The 14,717-nt window shown below is 33.4% G+C and overlaps 1 protein-coding gene and 1 pseudogene across 17 annotated transcripts in view; both read left to right on the top strand.

Annotated features, from left to right (window-relative positions):
- NBEA (neurobeachin) overlaps positions 1-14,717 on the top strand; it is a 702,569-nt gene that overhangs the window by 313,899 nt on the left and 373,953 nt on the right. The window lies entirely within an intron of this gene.
- Positions 3,024-3,182, top strand: LOC120365878 (U2 spliceosomal RNA; annotated as a pseudogene).

The following is a 14,717-nucleotide window of genomic DNA, read 5'->3' as shown; positions in this document are numbered from 1 at the left end:
TAATCATTTGAATTTTAACAAATATAATTAAATTATATTTTATCAAAAGAGCTCATAACTTTCAAAAAGCTACTGAATTTTTTAGATATTTAAGTTATTTGGGTTGTCAAAATGTGAAGATTTTGTATTACGACATAACTTCAACTGAAGAAACATTGTTTCAGGAATGATACTTAAAATACAGAATATTCGGATAGTCATCTATAAGATGGAAAAGTTGGCCAGTTATTAGCTATATCAGCCTGCTCAACATTGACAATCAGTGCTTTAACAATTGATGGCTAGATTGCCTTCACATAGAAATTATAATCCAATATGAAGATCTGGATATCTTTGAATATCTGTTATGTAGTATGTTGTATACCATTAAGGATTTAATTTTAAACACATAAGATTCTGTCCTCTCTTCTTGGTGTTTCAGAGATGGGGAAATCAAACTAAAACCCATGAAATAGCAAAATCAGTCTTTAGCCAATGTTAGAGCTTCTTCAGTAGTCTAGATTGAATATAAGGTCTTAGATAGAATATTGACAGAAACAGGAAGAAAGGCAGTGACATAGGTTTTTGAAAGAAAATTCCAGAAGACTTATTTTGATTTCCTCTTTTCCTCATCATAGCATAATAGGACTTAGACTTATTAATATTTTCCAATTATAATCACTCAAAAATTGAACAAAATATGAATAAGCAGTTTTTATATATTGAACAATAGACCTCAGATAATTGTGATCCCTAAGAGAACAGAAGTAATTGAATTGGGCTCTTTAATTACTCCGACATTTTGCTTTGATGCACTTTCTGGATTGTAGTGCAAGAAAGGGAATTTCCAGTAAATCACAGCACTCTTGCTGAATTGAGGAGACAGTGATCAGGGTTTAGGAAGTTATGGAGCAGAGTTTAATAGAAGATGAAGCATCACAGTAAAATAACTTGAAGAATCTGCATGTAGGCCCCTTGAATTTTGAATTTTTGAAGCTGCACATATAAAGGGCAAAATTCCACAAGACTGGGTAAAATATGACCTTGGACCTTTAGAACAAATAGTTTCTAGAGCTCACAGAAGGGAAAATGTTCTGTGTCTACCCAGCCAGAGTGACTAATCCTAAATTGATTTCCTGGGATGGAGAGTAGAGAGTCCAGATGAATGGCACATTAGTAGTAGAGTTAAATTATTTCTAGGGTAAAGGATGCTCTGGAACCATTCAAGTCTATATCTAATCTAAAATATCTTCAAATTCTCCCTCGAATGATCAAATTGTTTCACCAGTAACTCAATTATGAGAAAAAGCTCCACACATTTTAAAGGAATACAGCAAAATGCAAACACTTACGAATGTAATATTCATAGTACCCAGCATCCAAACGTAATTCTTAACATGAGATAAAGCAGTAAAATGAAGCACATTACTGAAAGGAAAATCAGTTGTAAAACTTTCTTAGAAATGACAGGAATAAGAGGTTTAGAAGACAAGGATTGCTAGCTACTACTATAAAGATGTTTAAGTATTTAAAGTAAAATATTGGCCAAGTGCAGTGGGTCATGCCTATAATTTAAGCATTTTGGGAGGCCGAGGCAGGTGGATCACCTGAGGTCACAGTTTGAAAACAGCCTCGCCAAAATGGTGAAACCCGTCTCTACTAAAAATACAAAAATTAGCTGGGCATGGTGGAGCATACCTGTTCCCAACTACTTGGGGGCCTAAGCCAGAAGAATCCCTTGGACCCTGGAAGTGGAGGCTGCAATGAGCTGAGATTGTGCCACTGCACTCCAGCCTAGGCAACTCAATCTCAAAATAATAATAATAATAATAAAGTAAAATATAAATGTGAAGCAAATTGCATAATGTAAAAAAGAAAGAAATGGAACTCTGGAAAATAAAAAATAAAGGTTTGAAATGAAAATTCATTTGATGACTTGAGCAGAATATTTTATAATGATTAAGAAATAACAGTGAATGTGAAGATGTAGAATAGTATGTTTCCAAACTAAAGCAGGAAAAGACTAAAAAATAAATGGAGACCAGCGTCATAGGAACATATTAGTTAAATCAAGCACTCTAACATACATGGACTTGGAGTTAAAGAAAAAGGAGTTGAGAGTGGAAAATAATAGCCAAATGTTTTGAAAACTATAAATCCTAATATCCAAGAGATTCAGCCAACCACAAGCAAGATTAACACAAACAGAAATTACCATGGAACATAAGTAACCTGTTTAAAACCAGTGTTAAACAGAAAAGTTTCAAAAAGCTCTTACAAGAAGCAAGTAGCTAATTTGTTTAAAAGTAATTTGAAAAGAGACTTCATCGATGATTATATTAGATGCCAAATGAGCACATGGAAAGATGGCCAACATCATTAGCCATTAGGTAAATGAAAATGAAAACCACAATTACATACCTCTACAGATATTTGAGAATTGCCAAAATAAAAATTACTGACAATACAAAATGCTGCCAAGAATATGCAGCAACTGGTATCTCATCCATGGTTGTCATCCATGGCTTTGAGAATGCACAATAGTAGCCACTGAGGAAAACAGTTTGGAAATTTTTCATTTAGTTAAACTATTAATGATATGACCCAGGAATCCTATATCTGGGTGTTTTCCCTGAACAAATGAAAACTTCTGTTCACATAAAAACCTGTAAATCAATGTTCACAGCCGTTTTAGTGGTGATAGTCAAGAGATGGAAAAACTCAAAGGTCCTTCATGAATAAACAAACCATGATTTAAACACAGGAATGCTACTTAGTAGAAACAAAGGACAAAACTTAAAAACCTGACTATGTAGATGAATTCAGAGACATTATTACAAAAAGATGTCTATTTTGTATTTCCTTTTGGGAGAAAATTCTCAAAACAAAAAAATTATACTGATAAAAATGGATTAGTGGTAGCCAGGAGTTATGGGTGAGGTAAGACCTCAAAGAATTTCTTCAGGAAGTGGAGCTATTGCATGTTGATTGTGGTGGCAATACGTGAATCAATGCATGTGACAACACTCATACAAATTTATACAATTGCTTCTTGGCCTTTTGGCTAAGATCAAGTGTAGTAAAATTTACACAAATACTGAAAAAAGACTTGTGGAATGAGTCCTTTCATTGAAAACTACAAACCATTGCTGAAAGACATGAAAGACAGAAATAATTACAAAGCTATTCTGTGTTCATGTGTTCAAAGATTTTATATCAGTGCTACCCAAAGCAGTTTATAGATAATTGCAATTCCTATAAATGTTCCAATCAAGTGTTCTGCAGAAATAGAAAACTCAGTAATAAAATTTGTTTGAAAACTTAATAACCAAAACAATCTTGAAAAAGAAGAGCAAAGCTGGAGGGCTCATGTGCTTATTTCAAAACTTGCAACAAAGCTACAGTAATCAAAAAACACTGTGGTACTGGAATGAAACAGACATTTAACCCAATGGAATAGAATCTCTAGCGCAGAAATAAATTCTCCTATATAGAGTCAAATTATTTTAGATGAGAGTGCCATGATCATTCCCTAGGAAAAAGGCAGTCTTTTCAACAAATGAGAAAAACGGATATCCACATGTAAGAGAATGTAGTTGGACCCTTCACTAACAACATAGACAGAAAATATCGAGTGCAATCCAATAATAGTAACAGGCTTTATCAGGTGACTTTTAGCAAAGGACAGATCATCCAGACAGAAAATAAATAAGGAAACATTGGACTTAAACTGTACTCTAGGCCAAAAGGACCTAACCAACATATACCTACATTCTATCCAGTAGCTACAGGATACACATTCTTCTTCAATTTACATGGAACATTCTCCACAATAGATCATATATCACAAAGCAAGTCTTAACAGATTTAGGAAGACTGAAACTGTGCCAAGTATATTTTCTTACCACAAAGATATAAAAGTAGAAATTAAAAACAGGAGGACCAACTTCAGAAAAATCACATTTACATGGAAGTTAAACAGCCTGCTTCTAAACAACCAATGGGTCAATGAAGCTATTAAACAGCATGGTTCTAAACAACCAGTGGGTCAGTATCCCTGATACACACACACACACACACACACACACACACACACACACACACGAAATTGAAACAACATACCAAAATCTATGTCAGGCGTCCCCAAACTGTGGCCCACGGGCCGCATGTGGCCCCCTGAGGCTATTTATCCGCCCCCCCCCACCTCCGCCGCACTTCAGGAAGGGGCACCTCTTTCATTGGTGGTCAGTGAGAGGAGCACAGTATGTGGTGGCTCTCCAACAGTCTGAGGGACAGTGAACTGGCCCCCTGTGTAAAAAGTTTGGGGATGCCTGATGTGATACAGCAAAAACAGATCACAGAGGGAATTTTATAGTAAAAATTGCTACATCAAAAAAAGATCCCACACAACCTAACATTGCACCTCAAAGAATAGAAAAACAAGAACAAACTAAGCTCAAAGTTAGTAGAAGGAAGGAAATAATAAAGATTAGAGCCAAAATAAATGAAGTAGAGACTAAACCAACAATAGGAAAGATTGGCAAAACTAAGAGTTGGTTTGTTGAAAAGAAAACTATACAAGAAATAGTATTTCTAGACATTAAAAGAAAATTTCAGGCATATATCAATGATGAACATTGACATGAAAATCCTCAGTAAAATACTGGCAAACCAAATTCAACAGCACATCAAAAAACTTACCTGTCACAATCAAATCAGCTTCATCCCTGGGATGCAAGGCTGGTTCCACATACACAGATCTATAAATGTAATGCATCACATAAACAGATCCAAAGACAAAAACCACATGATTATCTCAATAGTTGCAGAGAATGCCTTTGGCAAAATTCAGCAATCCTTTATACTAAACACTCTCAATAAATTAGTTATCAGTGGAACATATCTAAAGTAATAAGAGCTATTTATGACCAATCCACAGCCAATAACATACTGAATGGGCAAAAACTAGAAGCATTCCCTTTGAAAATCGGCACAAGAGAAGGATGCTCTCTCTCACCATTTCTATTCAGCACAGTTTTGGAAGCTCTGGCCAGGGCAATCAGGCAAGAGAAAGAAATAAAGGATATTCAATTAGAAAAAGAGGAAGTCAATTTGACTCTATTTGCAGATGACATGATTGTATATTTAGAAGACCCCATCATCTCAGCGCAAAATCTCCTTAAGCTGATAAGCAACTTCAGCAGAGTCTCAGGATACAAAATCAATGTGCAAAAATCACAAGCATTCCTATACACCAATAACAGACAGAGAGACAAGTCATGAGTAAACTTCCATTCAAAATTGCTGCAAACAGAATAAAATAACTAGGAATACAACTAACAAGGGATGTGAAGGACATCTTCAAGGAGATCTACAAACCACTGCTCAAGGAAATCAGAGAGGACACATTTCATGCTCATGGATAAGAAGAATCAATATTGTGAAAATGGCCATGCTGCCCAAATTAATTTATAGATTCAATGCTATCCCCATCAAGCTACCATTGACTTTCTTCACAGAATTGGAAAAAAAAAACACCTTAAATTTCATGTGGAACCACAAAAGAGCCCAGGTAACGAAGACAATCCTAAGCAAAAATAAATAAATAAATAAAAAAGCTGGAGGCATCACGCTACCTGACTTCAAATTATACTACAAGGCTAAAGTAATCAAAACAGTGTGGTACTGGTACCAAAACAGAGATATAGACCAATGGAACAGAACAGAGACCTCAGAAATAATGCCACACATCTACAACCATCTGATTTTTGACAAACCTGAGAAAAACAAGCAATAGGGAAAAGGTTACCTGTTTAATAAATGGTGTTGGAAAACTGGCTAGCCATATGCAGAAACCTGAAACTGGATCCTTTCCTTACACCTTATACAAAAATTAACTCCAGATAGATTAAATATTTAAATATAAGACCTAATACCATAAAAACCCTAGAAGAAAACCTAGGCAATACCATTCAGGACATAGGTATAGGCACAGATTTGATGACTAAAACACCAAAAGCAATGACAACAAAAGTCAAAATAGACAAATGGGATCTAATTAAAACTAAAGAGCATCTGCACAGCAAAAGAAACAGTCATTAGAGTGAACCAGCAACCAACAGAATGGGAACAAATTTTTGCTATCTACACATCTGACAAAGGGCTGATATCCAGAATCTACAAAGAACTTAAACAAATTTACAAGAAAAAAGTGAACAACCCCATCAAAAAGTGGGTGAAGGATATGAACAGACAATTCTCAGAAGGAGACATTTATGCAGCCAACAAACATATGGAAAAAAAAGCTCATCATCACTGGCCATTAGAGAAATGCAAATCAAAACCACTTTGAGATGCCATCTCACGCCAGTTAGAATGACAATCATTAAAAGATTAGGAGACAACAGATGAGGATAAATAGGAATGCTTTTACACTGTTGGTGGGAGTGTAGAGTAGTTCAACCATCATGGAAGACAGTGTGGCAATTCCTCAAGGATCTAGAACGAGGAATACCATTTGGCCCAGCAATCCTATTACTGGGTATATACCCAAGGATTAGAAATCATTTTATTATAATGACACATGCACACGTATATTCATTGCAGCACTGTTCCCAATAGTGAAGACTTGGAACCAACCCAAGTGCCCATCAGTGATAGACTGGATAAAGAAAATGTGGCACATAAACACCATGGAATACTATGTAGCCATAAAATGGATGAGTTCACGCCCTTTGTAGGGACATGAATAAAGCTGGAAACCATCATTCTCAGCAAACTGACACAAGAACAGAAAAACAAACACCACATGTTCTCATTCATAAGTGGATGTTGAACAATTAGAACACATGGACACAGGGAGGGAAACATGACACCCTGGGACCTGTTGGGGGGTGGAGAGGGCTAAGACAGGGATAACTGGGTTGGGGGATAGGGAGGGATAGCATTAGGAGAAATACCTAATGTAGATGACGTGGTTCTGGATGCAGCAAACTGCCATGGCACGTGTATACCTAAGTAACAAACCTGCACATTCTGCACATGTATCCCAGAACTTAACGTATATATATATAAAAAGAAAAATTGCATGCTGCCTAATATGCAATGTCTACTCCTGATAAACTACATGGAATCTTCAAGAAACTAAGCACAAAATTAATGTTGGCTTTTATTATTATACTTTCTGGGGTATTAATGCACATTAGAGGAATATGTAAACAATTTGGGAAAAAATGAAATTAGAAAATTTAAAAAGGAAATACATTGCTTAGCAGTTATAATATAGTCATTAAATTTTCCAGCTAATTTGTATACTTACTACACACACTGTAGTTCCTAAATAGGAATAGATAATAACCTGAGATTATTCAGTAGCTGATGGCTCTCTTTCCATCCTCAGGTTGCTCTAAGGAAAATTTCTATGTTTTTAAATTGAATTCTGATTCTTTTTTAAATGTAAAACAGATTATACATTTTGTGATATTAGATTACATATTTAAAGAAAATTTGAGAGAACTGTTTACTTTTTCCTTCTGTGTTGACAGAGTAGTGGAAAGCATGCATGCAGAACAATAGCAATGCAATATAAGCATCTGTGGCCCTGGGTGGCAGGATATAGAGAGAATATAGGAGATACCTATATGTAAAAATTCAGCTAGTTATGGACCAGATTCAACGAAGCTTGTACTTAACACTACTTTTTTTCCAACTATATTCTTAAAACAAAATGTGGTAAAGTAAAAATACAGTACACACACAAAAACCCAAGGTAGATGACATGTTGGTCAGGTTTAAACCTGGCAGAGACCAGGTATTAAGGGAAGTAAAGATATCAGAGGGCCAGAAAAACTCATATTTGTTCATGACTTATTAAAAATTACAGCAAAACAGCATATGCAGATGAGGGTAGAATGGAGGGATCAGTGACATTGCCAAATAACAAATTCTAGAGGAAAGGAAGAAACAGATTCTAGTTATTCTTGAAAAAATTTTGAACAGAAAGGGACAAAATCAAAATGTAATTTGGGTGTGGTGACTCAAACCTAGAATCCCAGCACATTGGGAGGCTGAGATAGGCAGATCAGTTGAGGCCAGGAGTTCAAGGCCAGCCTAGCCAACATGGCAAAACCCCACCTCTACTAAGCAATACAAAAATTAGCCTGGTGTGGTGGTGTATGTTTGTAATCCCACCTACTCGGGAGGCTGAGGCAGGAGAATCACTTGAATTTAGGAGGTGGAGGTTGCAGTGAGCCAAGATTGCACCACTGCACTCCAGCCTGGGCGACAAGAGCAAAACTCTGTCTTAAAAAAAGATATACATAGATAGATAGATAGATAGATAGATAGATAGATAGATAGATAAGCATATATATGATTTAGAAACAGTCAGTAGTATGCAAGAGTTAAATAGAGAGTTTGGGTGTAGAAAGAATAAGATTGTATTGAACAAATTCAATAAGGATTTTATAAATTTGAACAAAGAGGAAAAAAATGATCATTGAAAGGCAATTTTAAAGTATATAAAAGTGGCTTCATTTTCTCTACCTATTTTATTGTGAATTTAACACATAGCAATACAGTGCAATGTAACTGACGATTTTATGGTCAAACCTAATCAATCCTTGCTAAAATTACTGCAAGCCTATACTGGCCTATCATTTAACTGAACTGTTATTTAAGGTCTACAAGATAAATCCCGTGAACTCACAAAAACAGATTCTGTAAATGATTTGTCATCTTTATGCTACCACCAAATACTGCCTGTTGGTTACCCGCTTTTCATTCTTGTTTGCAAGTACATAATTAAATAGAAATTTGATGCCTAAATAACTAAGAACCAATACTTTTCCATGTCACTTCCTTTCTGCTATCATACATCTCTTTGGTACAAGTTTAGCCCAGTAAGACCTGAGGGAAGGACTTAGAATCTGAGACACTAAAGCCAGAAAGAACTGTGTTTGCTTTAGCACAAGGAATGGCAAACTATTTCTTTGACGGGCCATACATGAATACTTCAGGCTTTGCAACCATGTAGTCTCTGTCATAGCACTCAACTTTGCCACTATAGTGTGGAAGTAGCTACAAACAATATATAAAATAACAAGCTCAGCTATGTTCTGATAAAACTTTCTTTATGAACACTGAAATTTGAATATTACATAGCTTTTAAGTATCATGAAATATTGCTTTTCTTCCTGTTTTTCCAGTAACTTTAAAATATTAAAACTATTTTTAGCTCACAGGCCATATAAAAACAGAAGGTGGGCCAGCTCTGGAGAGTTGATTTTCAGACTGCAAGTTGTGATTTAATAGATTCACATTGTAATCAGTAAAGCAAGCCCTGGCCAGTACTTTTTAATGTCATGCCATGCCATAGCATAGCGTAGATGAGAGTATCACAGTGAGAGGACGTTTGTTTCAGTTATGTATACTGAACCGTGATATAAAATGTATTGCTGTAGAGTGAAAAAAAAAGTTTTTGAATCATTAATGTACTATTTACTAGCAAGGAAATTTAGTGTCAAGAATGTCAAGTGTCTTAGCTCAAGTTTACACAACCAGTTTGTAGAGACTACACTAAAACCAGATATTCTGATTTTCAGTTCAGAGTTTCTTTGACTTAATTAAAACTTTGATTCAGACTAAATAATTCTGAAATACTCATAAAATTGCCTCATTCTGAGAGCTCAGGATAAACCCTAACTTTCAAATATTTAGAGGAATGTAAAAACTAACTGGTTTATTAATAACACTCAGATTATTGGTAATAGTCACCTAATTTGAGTTTAAAACAATACAATGAATTAGAAAGTATACAGGCAGACTCTTTCGTGGACCTTGATCTGTGCTGTCCAGATGTGTTGTTCCTTGCTCTCTAGTTTCAGACTATGAGGTCAGGCCCAGGGCATGTCAGCTTTGACCATCAGTCTCCAGTCTTTCCTTCTCAGGTATCAAAACACAATTTTTCCCATTACAGATGCTCCTTAATTAGGAAGACTTACCACAACGTAAGTGGACACTGGATCACAAGAGAAATAAGCCAGCAAGAACTAACTCTTGCTGAAAAAGCCTGAGAAAAATAAGCTGAGGGAATGGACATTTCCTAAGACATAAACCGGAGAAGTTACCCATTTCCCCCGTCTGCCCATCATGAGTGTGTCAGGTTGATTTTTTTAAAGGACAGTTTTAACATATAAGAATATCTTATAACTTATTTGGAATTTGTTCTAGTAGAGATTTTATTTGTGTGCATCTATCTAAATTAATTTATAGGGATTTACATGTTATATTACCCATACCTGAAAAGTTGTTCTCTCTGTACTCAGTAGGATTGTTCTCATTATACAAAGTCCAACCAACTATATTTTTCTGATGAAACATGTTTTTTAGCTTATACACTATTTACTTAAAATGATTATACAGGTAATTTCAACAGCAGTACAATGAAACATTTTAACTGAAAAATATTCTCGTATTAAGTGTGCTTTCCATTTACATATTTGTTTTGTTATAGAGAGAATTTCTGAGGCTCTACATCCTCTTGTGTAAAAGATGTTTAATTTTAGTAGATTTTCTTTTATAAATTGAATAATATTATTTATAATTGCTGATCCGGGAATAATCCCTAAGTCAGTTTTTCACTAGAAGTTAATAGTTGTTCATTATTTCAACTTAAATATTTCCTATTGGTATTTTCAAATTCCATCATTGTCTAATAATCATAGTAGGAGTTACATTAATAACATCATTTAGCTGGCTTACCAAGTCAGAATCCTAAAAAGATTCTGAGATAATACTTGGTCTCATCGCAGTAAGCTGATCTGTTTACCTACCTGTATACTCTATTAGAATTCAGGCTTTTCTAGTACATGGAACATAACTGTTTTATATTTGTTTCCTGGCCTATGGTAAGTGTACACACTGCTTATAAAATCAAATCTTTGAATGCCTTTAATTCTTTAACTCTTGGAAATGACTGGGTTCTCTTTTTGAAAGACTTTTTTTTGCCATTTATTTGATGCCATTTTTAGATTTCCTAGTTCATCCAATTTCAAAATATAACTCATTTGTAATAGATCAATGTCGTATTATAATTGGATTCTAAGTAATAAAAGTACCATTTACTTTTGCTTTATAATAGATTTAATATTTTACACTAAAAGTATTTTCATTTTAATTACAAAGCAACTGGCTCCTTTATTGTATCATTATTGGACTGTATTCTGGTATATGACTCTTAAGATCTCACCCTGAATTGTGGGGCATTGTGATTTGGATATAGGATTTTCTAGTTAGGCAAAATAATCTTGTTAATTAAATGACATGTAAGTTTTTTGTATTTGTATATCGTCTTTGGCATACTATCCCAATAAATTATTCCTTGGATTGAATCATATAATAATTTCTGTGGCTTTTGAGAATATCTTCAATGTTATAAAATTCAAGGACATTCTAAGAAATTCTAAGAACCTATTGCATTCCTAAAAATGAATGAAATTGCACTGATTACTCATTTTGTTTTAAATGAAGGATTCAATAAGAAAACTTGGCTTGGGTCACATTTGACAATGTATTGCTTTGAGCACAGATATGGAACTTGGTGAAGTTTAGTTTGTTTTTTTCAGGGTATTTCAACAATTTGACCAATAATTATTGTACAAAGTTAATGTACTTTTGGAAATAAGTGAGGTTCACCTGACTGACCTCTACTTGAGCCTGCCTTAGCCTGAAACCATTTTGAGGGGAATTTATGCCTTAATTACAGTAATTATCAAATAATGTCCTTTTATCAATCATGATTTTGTTTTTTGTCTTTGACTTTACGAATACATTTTTATGAAAAGAATTTTACATGATACATTTATTTAAGTATTTGAAAGATAAAACACCAGTGGTTTTTTTTTAATACAAAAATAAAGAACTTAAAGGTGTACATAACTACAAAAGCTACCTGAAGTTTATTTATATTTGTGAACTTGTAATTATTTAATATATTTATTTGAGAATTTAAATAAAATAACATCAGAATTTAGGTAGTTTGAAACTATAACTATACAGATTGTACATGTACGCATACTATACTCAAAAGGATTTATATTTTATAGAATATAAATTATTTTAAATATGGAAGCATTACTCTAGCCATTTTTACCTAAATATAACTACTTATGTAATATAATCATATGACTAACTTGATATATTTTCCCTTCTTTTAATTATTGATATTTCTTGAAATGATGTATACATGTTTAAAACATATGTTTCATTCTTAATAATCATTTAGCACTGGAGTCTTTCTTGAGCAGTGTTAAAATTTGAACCAGACATAAGTCAGTAGTTCTAGAATTTAATTGAGGCTTTTGAAATTTCAAGGAGCTCAGGGAAATGAAGAAAGTTGATGCAGAGGAGTGATACGGAAATAACAATTGATTCTATAATTAAATTTAACCCAAAGAGAATTGCAAGATCCAGATGATTTATGATAGTCAAAATGTCTCTTATTTCCTTTATTTCATCCGTATTCATTGCTCTTATGATTGTATTAGGAAGTCAAGAAAAGGGCAAGACACTCAGGTCACTTTCTGTAGTAGAAATTTGAGTTAATACTGTCAATAAAAGTTTCTCATGCAATTTAAAAATAACTTTTATGTTATTTGGAGGCGTACTTTATTGTAATTCTTATTTCAGTACAGTATTTTTTAGACTCTTACATAAATCTGTATTTGTATGCCTTTTCTCTGTAACCGGTTTCTTAGCTTTTTGAGGCCAAAGACTGTATCATTTCTGGATTTCTTATAGATTCTTATAGATAGTGCAAGGCCTATAGCAGTGATGTGATTATAGTTCCTTAAATAAATTTGTATAGCATCAATTAAAAAAGAGTAAACTTGGGGCAGTGTTTCACAGATAATAGATGTTAATAATATTGGTAATAATGCCGTTAACATATTCTCTTCAGCTCAACTCATATTAAAATCAGATCACTAGTTTATATATAGAAACCATCATTATAGATTTTTTGTATTATAATCTGTCATTTTGTAGAACAGTTATCTGTGAGTGTTATGAACTTTAATTCTCGCATTTTGTAAAAAATTCTCAGCAGAAAAAACTATAAAAAAGAAAAAAATATTCACAGTAAGATTTCTAGGCTATGTAACACAATGACAAAAAAATTAGAAAGTTTATTTCAATAATTCAATCAAAATGATTATTTGGGTATTGTGTAACTCACACTTAACTTTGTTTCTGAGCAATCTAAACATTCTAGGTTTACAATTTAAAAGCACTTAGTCAACTGTTCTCATATGGAAATTGACTTTTAGTTCTTCCAAACATCTGAAATTTCCATAGGGAAATGTGTAATATCAAATTACTTTGAAATTGCAATTAAAATTAATATTATTAATTTCTTTATTAGTCTTTCAGAATATCTCATGTAACATAATACCACTGATTTCTGACTTTTGACAAGCCAGATGCATTTTGCAATTCAAATATTTTGGATCTAAGAAAGGTAATAAGTGCATATATTTCATAGCATCTCCAGGAAAGGCAGGGAGAGCTCCCTAGTAAAACACATTAACATGCCTATAGTAATACATATGGATTTTGACAATAAATAGAATAACAATTGTAAATAGCATCACATTATTCAGGGGAAATTTTGCTGATAATTGAATTTGTGATAATCTTACAAGAAATCTTTCCATTTTCAGAGCTTTTTGGGTTTCCAAATTATATAGAGTATCATGGATGTACAGATAAAATAATTGCCCCTGCAATTTTTATTATCTATAGATGTATAAGTGTGAGTATATGTGCATGTTTGTCTTCTCTTTTTCCTTTTCTCTTACACATTGATGCTCAGACACGTGTGCACAGATACACACACACAACACACACATGCACATATACACACACCTTGGGATGAGCAAATAGTTTTCTTGGAAGATAGCCAAACTCATTTGTTTATGTATTGTCTGTGGCTGCCTTTGTACTGTGTGGCAGAGTTCCATGGTTGTGACAGAAACTTATAGCCACCAAAGTCAAAAATATTTACTAACAGGGCCTTTACAGAAAAAGTTTGCTGTCCCCTGATATATCTGGTATTCCCAGAGACTTAAGTTTTGTTGCTGTTTTAAAGTAAGACTGCCATAAGTTTGTGATAACTTAGTTTTCAGTGAGCTAAAGAAATCAATGAATGCATAAACTCTCACTGTCTCTACAGAATTTTGAAGGGTTTTTTTTTTCATTAAAATTTGTAATCTGTATATGAATGTAAGCTTTTGGCTTAATTATATTAAAATAAGCTTTCTAAAATAAGCTTTTTTTAGTCAAAAAACTTAATTTTATTATAGTTTTAATTTTAGAGTTTATTTCTAATATAGTTTTAAAATAAAATACTTGAGAGATCACATAGGCAAACCTTAAAATATACGATTAACATAGTAACTGATACTACCTATATACATCTTAATATTAGTTTTAGTGATAATAAAAATTTAAGCCATTTTTTTATTTCAAAGGATGTTTCATATTGATTTTTGTTTGTTTTATTGGGTTTGAGTTAGAAAGCCACACAATTGCTTGTTTTGCCAGGTTTAGATCTTAGTAAGTTTAGATGACTTACATGGCAACATTGAAAGTAAATTTTACATAGAGAAGCATAACACAGTCAGGGAATGGGAAGATAATTTCATATTTCAGGTTAAAAAAGCAAAATAGTAGAAAATATC

Source organism: Saimiri boliviensis, chromosome 16 (genome assembly GCF_048565385.1).
Source record: "Saimiri boliviensis isolate mSaiBol1 chromosome 16, mSaiBol1.pri, whole genome shotgun sequence".
NCBI classification, from domain to species: Eukaryota; Metazoa; Chordata; class Mammalia; order Primates; family Cebidae; genus Saimiri; species Saimiri boliviensis.
This window is presented reverse-complemented; position numbering and strand designations above follow the sequence as displayed.